Source organism: Elephas maximus, chromosome 3, assembly GCF_024166365.1.
Source record: "Elephas maximus indicus isolate mEleMax1 chromosome 3, mEleMax1 primary haplotype, whole genome shotgun sequence".
NCBI lineage: Eukaryota > Metazoa > Chordata > Mammalia > Proboscidea > Elephantidae > Elephas > Elephas maximus.
The window spans coordinates 22954085-22962480 of NC_064821.1; positions in this window are offsets into that span (position 1 = coordinate 22954085).

Here is an 8396-nt window from a genome sequence, read left to right on the forward strand (position 1 = left end):
CCCTGAATTTGGACTTGTGCCCACTAGACAGTGAGAGAATAAAGTTCTCTTTGTTAAAACCATCCACTTGGGGTATTTCTGCTACAGTAGTAGCACTAGATGACTAAGACACCCTTTTAATGAAGGAAATGTATGGAATAAGAAATATCTTTTTCCCTGTAAGAATAAAAATCAGTCTAATTAAAGGACACTAAAACACTAAAATATATTTCGTCAAAATTCAATGCAATAAATTCCTTTGACCTTCTTTAGACTTTCAAAACATACTGGATTCTAATCTTTTATTGACATGGAAAATATATTAAACATTTCCCCCAACGACAACAACAAAATCCTTTGTTTGGGCTATTTATAAACATCCTATAAGAGCTATTTAATTAAAAAAAAAAAAAACTGCCTCTATTTGTTTGAATGTTCTATTGCTGACAGCTTTTAAATTTCACCCTCCCTGCCTTCTGCCCACATCTGGGCAAGCTGATAAGAGAGTCCAGGTGCTCTCTCTTTTGACATTGGCAATAGATTCAAACTGGGCAAAGCCTTGCCGATGTGCTAGAATATTCAGGCCAGATTCATCTCCTAACCACAAAAAAATCCCTTGCCAGGCCGTTTGTTTGCTCTTTCAAGCCACATTTGGACCATCTCGGGAGCCTGCCAGAGTCCCCCTAGACAGTCTCTTTTTTGAGTAATAAGCCTTTTCATCCACTTTTGGTAGGTATGTGTATGGTCTCATTAGCCTCAACATTTGAGCCAAATTCTGGGTAGGAGGGAGTCCATCCTAACTCTGTAGAGCGCTGAGTCTCATTCTTCTCTCTAGTCTTGCTGGACCCCTCTGGAAGGGAGGAAAGCAGAAGCAAAAAAGCAGCCAGTATGTGAACAACAAATTTACTACACTTGGCTCACGTGAACTAAAAAAGGACAATCAATATTTAACAAAAATTTCTTGCTTTTGTAGCCTACACTGTGCCAAGTGTGATGTACGCTGTGTTGTTGTTGTTAGACATCTTTGAGTCCTTCCCAACTCATAGTGACCTTATATACAACAGAAAAACGTGCTGCCCAGTCCTGCACCATCCTCATAATTATTGCTATGTTTGAGCCCATTGTCACAGCCACTGTGTCAATGCATTCCGATCGGGACTTTTGTAGGCTCTAGGGAAGCAGAAAGGAGTGAGGCTGTCGTTTCCCTGTAAGCCCTCCACCTGGGATGAACCATATGGATAAATAGAAGGTTGTGCTAAGAGGTTAGAATATTGGCTAGGTGTCCTGTGAGTGGAGTCTCACTGCCCAGGTTCATACCTGAATTCACCCCTTTCTACACCAAAATTTGATTAAAATACAGAAAATTGCTGTTCTCCATTCCACACCTATAATATATTAATAATCTGTGCATCTATATCTTGGAGGTGATTGTGCAGATAAAATGAAAAAAAGCTACATAACATATAACTCAGAGCTTGGTAAAAGGATGTCCTCAACACAGTTTGGTGGTATTGCAGTTGTTGTCATCATCACCATCATTATCATCATCCTCAACTTCATGATCACTTAGGAAAGCTTAGGGTCACTATGGGTAGGAATTGACTTGACAGCAATTTTTTTTTTTTTTTTTGGTTTAGGGGATAGCTTGGAAACCCTGGTGATACAGTGGTTAAGAGCTATGGCTGCTAACCAAAAGGTCAGCAGTTCGAATCCACCAGGCACTCCTTGGAAACTTTATAGGGCAGCTCAGGGTTTTTTGTTTTTGTTTTTGGTAGGGGACAGGTTAGAGGGACTTATTTCCTGCTTTGATGGGGGTAATGCCTATGGAAGCTGGAAATGGTGTTAGAGAAGAGCAGAAGTCTGAGTGAAAGTGTTCAGATACCAACAGTACAAAGAACATAAACTTCGTAAGCCACTTAGCTGAACAGTTTTATTCTGGGTTCTCCATCCTGACTACCCTAACTGTGCTGTTGGGCCTGATGATGAAAAACAATGCTCTTGGCAGTCCCTCCTGTGCTCCTGTTTCCCTCAGCACTCACTGGGCATGGTGTCTCCACTGGGACATGGCCAAGGAGTGTGTGTCCATTGCTCCTCCTGTGGCTGGTGGGTGATGAGGGCTGAGACTTCTGCAAGAATGTCAGGAAGACAGACTCAGGCATGGGCGTCCTGATGAGGATGATGACTCTGGGAGGAAGTGACACACATATGTGGCCTGCTGAACTGGAACGGGCTCCTAGAATGGCTGGAGACACAGGCTAATAATTCTTAGTCATATGGTTTTGAGACTGCAACTCACAGAGCTCATAATTAGCCTAACTGATCTATGTTCTACCAATCTCTTAGGGTTTGTTAAATTACTACATGAGTGAGGAAAAGAGTGAATGTTCTGGAATGTCCTCTTCTCAGGAGGAATCACACCTGTATTCTCACTTTTCTCTGGTAAATTGCAGGGATGTTATATATGAAGTTCAGGCTTCTTTTTTTTCTCATTTGTAGATTCAGTGAGTGATATCAGCAAACTCAGTAAATTGATCAATTAATTTAGGGAGAATGAGGATTTCTATACCATTTCCATATCCCATTTAAGATTTGTCTCTCTGGAGAGAACATCCTAGCTGAGACAGCTTTAGGAAAAGAAAATAGGGTTGTAAAAAAGGAAGCAAGAATACACACACCCATCACTGGGTCTATAATTTGGATTCAAGCAATTCACAAGAAAGGACTCAAATTTGATAATCTCATAATCATAATACCCTTAAGCAATATTTCTCAGTTGTGACAAACCCATTCTTCTTATAATTCTTTCTTCATTGGTTTCTACACTATTCATGTCTTTAGGGACACTGGACCAAAGAATATTAGAATACTAAAGACATCTTCAGAAACCCTGGTGGCATAATGGTTAAGAGCTACAGCTGCTAACCAAAAGGTCAGCAGTTCAAATCCACCAGGTGCTCCTTGGAAACCCTATCCTATAGGGTCACTATGAGTCAGAACGCCTCGACGGCAATGAGTTTGATTTGTTTGTTTTTTGTTTTTGGTAAGGATATCTTCAGATAACAAATCTATAAAGACAGTAAGATATCTTTATTAAGGAAACATAGGAAATATTTAATATCCTTTCCTCTGGAAAAAAAAAGTCAGTTAGAGGACTCTACAAAGCAGTCAAGGAGGGCATCGGTGGATCAGTGGCTGAATTCTCACATCCCGTGTTGGAGACCCAATTGAAATTCTTCACCAATGCACCTCATATGCAGCCACCACCCAAATGAAAGTGGAGGCTTTCGTGTTGCTATGATGCTGAACAGATTTCCCTGGGCTTCCGGACTTAGACACAGGAGGAAGGATATCCAGCCAATCAACTTCTAATATCAGCCGATGGAAATCCTATGGAACACAACAGCCTGATCTGCAACTAATCATGGGGGGGAAAAAGAACTAGGCAGCATTTCCTTTTGTTGTGGGAGGGATGACCATGAGCCAGGAGCTAGCAACAACAACAAAATCAAACATGCTTGATTTTATCCAAATGCAGTACTATATATATATATATATAAATGATTTGTTTTTATTTATTATTATTGTATTTTAAATGAAGGTTTACAGAACAAATTAGCTTCTCATTAAAAACTGGTACACATATTGTTTCATGGGCTTGGTTACCCACCCCACGACATGTCAACACTCACCCTTCTCTACCTTGGGTTCCCTATTACCAGATTTCCTGTCCCCTCCTGCCTTTTAACCCTTGTCCCTGGGCTGGTGTGCCCCTTTAGTCTCGTTTTGTTTTATGTGCCTGTCTAAACTTTGGATGAAGGATTAACTTCAGGAGTGACTTCATTACTGAACTAAAAGGGTGTCCGGGACGCATGCTCTAGGAATTTCTCCAGTCTCTATCAGGCCAGTAAGTCTGATCTTTTTTTGAGTTAGAATTTTGTTCTACATTTTTCTCCAGCTCTGTCTGGTAACCTCTATTCTGATCCCTGTCAGAGCAGTCAGTGGTGATAGCTGGGCACCATCTAGTTGTGTTGGTCTCAGACCAGTGGAGGCTGTGGTAGTTGTGGTCCATTAGTCCTTTGAACTAATCTTTCCCTTGTGTCTTTTGTTTTCTTCATTCTCCCTTGCTCCAGATGGAGTGAGACCAGTGGAGTACGGCTGCTCACAAGCTTTTAAGGCCATAGATGCTACTCACCAAAGTAGAATGTAGAACATTTTCTTTATAAACTATGTTATGCCAACTGAGCTAGATGTTGCCCGAGACCATGGTCCCCACAGCCCTCAGCACAGTAATTCGGTTCCTCGGAGTGTTTGGATTTGCCTATGGAGCTTCCGCGACCTTGCCTGGAACAAGCTGTTCTGGATTCCCCAGTATCGTATGCTGTCTTACCCTTCACCAGAGTTATCAGTTATCTATAGTCTGTTTAATGTTTTTCAATTCCCATCCCTCCCCTTTCTTGTAAGCATCAAAGATTGTTTCTTTTTGTGTGTAAACCTTTTCATGAGTTTTTACAGTAGTAGCCTCTTACAATATTTGTCCTTTTGTGACTGACTTATTTCATTCAGCATAATGCCCTCCAGATTCATCCACGTTGTGAGATGCTTTGCAGCTTCGTCATTGTTCTTTTTCGTTGTGTAGTACTCCATTGTGTGTACGTACTATAGTTTTTTTTATCCATTCATCTGTTGTTTCCATATTTTTGCTATTGTGAACATGCTGCAGCAAACATGGGTGTGCATATGTCTATTCGTGTGACTGCTCTTATTTCTCTAGGATATATTCCTAGGATTAAGACTGCTGGATCTTATGGTATTTCTATTTCTACCTTTCTAAGGAAGCGCAGGACCGGGCAGTGTTTCGTTCTGTTGTGCATAGGGTCGCTATGAGTCCAAACCGACTCGACGGCACCTAACAAGAACAACAACGAGGAAGCGCCATATTGTTTTCCAAAACGTTTGTACCATTTTGCATTCCCACCAGTAGTGCATAAGAGTTCCAATTTCCCTGAAGCCTCACCAACATTCATTTTTTTTTTTTTTTGATTCGTGCCAGTAATGTCAGGGCGAGATGTTACCTGGTGGTTTTGATTTGCATTTCTATAACGGAGTGATCATGAGCATTTCTTCATGAGTCTGTTAGCCACTTGAATGTATTCTTTGGAGAAGTGTCTGTTCATTTTCTTTCTCCTTTTTTTATTGGATTATTTGTCAGGTGTCGGATTTTCCTGTAGATTTTAGAGATTAAACCTTTGTTGCATTTGTCACAAACATTTTTTCCTAGTCTGTAGGTTCCCTTTTTACTCTTTTGGTGAAATCTTTTGATGAGCATTTAATATTCTGGTTATCTAGCTTGTCTTCTGGAGTTTGTGTGTTGTTAGTTATGGTTTGTATCCTATTAATGCTGTGTATTAGGGCCTCTAGTGTTGATTCTATCTTATCTTCTATGATCTTTATAGTTTTTGGTTTTATATTTAGGTCTTTGATCTGTTTTGAATTTGTTTTTGTGTATGGTGTGAAGTATGAGTCCTGTTTCATTTTTTTTGCAGATGAACATGCAGATTTGCCAGCACCATTTATTAAAAAGACTGTTTTTTTCCCATCTGATGGACTTTGGGCCCTTGTCGAAGAGCAGGTGAGTATAGGCGAATTGATTTACATCTGGGTTCTCAATTCTGTTACATTGGTCAATATATCTGTTGTTGTACAGGTACCAGGATGTTTTGACAACTGCAGCTGTACAGTATGTTCTGAGGTCAGGTAGTGTGAGTCCTCCTACTTTATTCTTCTTCTTCAATAGTGCTTTATTTATCCAGGGCTTCTTCCATCTCTTTAAAGAATATTGTTGGTATTTGGATCAGGATTGAATTGTATTTGTAGATTGCTTTGGGTTGAACTGACATTTTCACAATGTTGAGGCTACCTAACCATGAGAATGGTATGTTTTTCCATTTATGAGGATCTCTTTTGATTCCTTGCAGTAGTGCTTTGTAGTTTCTTTGTATAGGTCTCTTATATTCCTGGTTATATTTATTCCTAAGTATTTTTGGAAACCCTGGTGGCACAGTGATTGAGAGCTATGGCTACTAACCAAAAGGTCAGCAGTTTGAATCCACCAGGCACTCCTTGGAAACTCTATGGGGCAGTTCTACTCTGTCCTATAGGGTCACTATGAGTTGGAATTGACCTGATGACAATGGGTTTCTTTTTCTATTTTTTTAGGGGCTGTTATAAATGGTATTGTTTTCCTGATTTCCTTTTCCTAGTTCTCTTTATTGGTGTATAGGAACCCAACTGATTTTTGTGTATGTATATACATATATATTTATGTATATGTATATATATCTTATATTCTGCTACTCTGCTGAATATTTCTATTAGTTCCAGTGGTTTTCATGTGAAGCCTTTTGGGTTGCCTGTATACAGTATCATATCATCTGCAAATAGGGACAAATTTGCTTTTTCATTACCAATTTGAATGCTCTTTATTTCTTTTTCTTGCCTTATTGCTTTAACTAAGACTTCAAGCACAATGTTAAATAGGAGTGGTGATAAAGGGCATCCTTGTCTAGTTCTTGTTCTCAAGGGGAATGTTTTCAGCCTTTCTCCATTAACAATGATGTTGCTGTTGGCTTTGTAGAGGTGCCCTTTATTATGTTGACAGATTCCCCTTCAAAACCTATTTCATTGAGAGTTTTTTATCAGGAATGGATGTTGGACTTTGTTGAGTGCCTTTTCTGCTTTGATTGAAATAATCAAGTGACTATTTTATTTTATTTATGTGATGAATTACATTGATTGATTTTCTAATGTTGAACCAGGCTTGCATACTGATATGAATCCTACATGGTCACGGTGTATTATTTTTTGGATATGATGCTGAATTCTACTGGCTAGAATTTTGTTGAGAATTTTTGCATCCATATGCATGAGAGATATTGGTCTGTAATTTTCTTTTTGTGGTGTCTTTGCCTGGTGTTGGTATCAGGGTTATGCTGGCTTCATAGAATGAATTTGGAAGTATCCCTTCCTTTTCTATACTCTGAAATTTTTGAGTAGTATTGATGTAAGCTGTTCTCTGAATGTTTGGTAGAATTCTGCAATGAAGCCATCTGGACTAGGGCTTTGTTGTTGTTGTTGTTGTTGGGAGTTTTTGTTTGTTTGTTTTTTACCTTTTCAATCTCTCCTCTTGTTACGGGTCTGTTCAGGTTTTCAACACAATTTTGTGTTAGTTTGGGTAGGTGCTGTGTTTCTAGAAATTTGTCCATTTTCTCTAGGTTTTCAAATTTGTTAGAGTATACTTTTTCATAGTACTCTGTTATGATCCTTTTTATTTCAGTTGGGTCTGTTGTAATGTCCCCCATTTCATTTCTTATTTGGGTTATTTGCATCCTCCTTTCCTGTTGTTCTTTTGTCAGTTTGGACAGTGGTTTGTCATATCGTTGATCCTTTCAAAGAATCAACTTTTGGTTTTGTTAATTCTTTCTATTGTTTTTCTATTCTCTATTTCATCTGTTTCTTCTCTGATCTTTATTATTCCTTCCTTCTGGTAGCTGAGGGCTTCTTTGCTGTTCTGTTTCTATTTGTTTGAGTTGTGTAACTAATGTTTTGATTTTGTTTCTTCTTTTTTGTTGTGCACATCTATTCCTATAAATTGACCTCTTAGTACTGCCTTTGCTGTGTCCCAAAGGTTTTGGTATGATGTGTTTTCATTCTCATTTGATTCTAGGGATTTTTTTTATTTCATCTCTGATCTCGTCCTTTACCCATTGGTTTTTAAGCAGACTGTTATTCACTTTCCATGTAATTGATTTTTTTTCCTTACTCTTCCTGTTGTTAATTTCTAGATGGTGTTTTGATCAGAAAGGATACTTTATATTATCTCAGGGTTTTGGATTTTGTTGAGGGTTGTTTTGTGGCCAAAGATGTGGTCTATTCTGGAGATCATTCCATGTATTGGAAAAAGAATGTGTACTTTGCAGCTGTTGTGTGGAGTGTTCTATATATGTCTATGAGGTCAAGTTGGCTGATTGTGGCCTTTAGATCTTCTGCATCCTTATTGAGTTTCTTTCTAGATATTCTGTCCCTTACCAAGAGTGGTGTGTTGAAGTCTCCTACTACTATTGTGGAAGCGTCAATTTCTTTTTTCAGTGCTGTTAGAATTTGTTTTATTTATTTTGGAATCCTGTCATTGGTTGCGTAGATATTTATTATGGTTATGTCTTCATGATGGATCGTTCCTTTAATCGTTATATAATGCTCTTCTTTGTCTTTTATGGTGGGTTTTGTTTTAAAGTCTATTTTATATGAGATTAGCATTGTCATTCCTACTCTTTTTTGCTTGATATATTTTTTCCCATCCTTTTTTAGTAAATTTATGTCTGTTTCTAAGGTATGTCTCTTGTACACAGCATATTGATGGA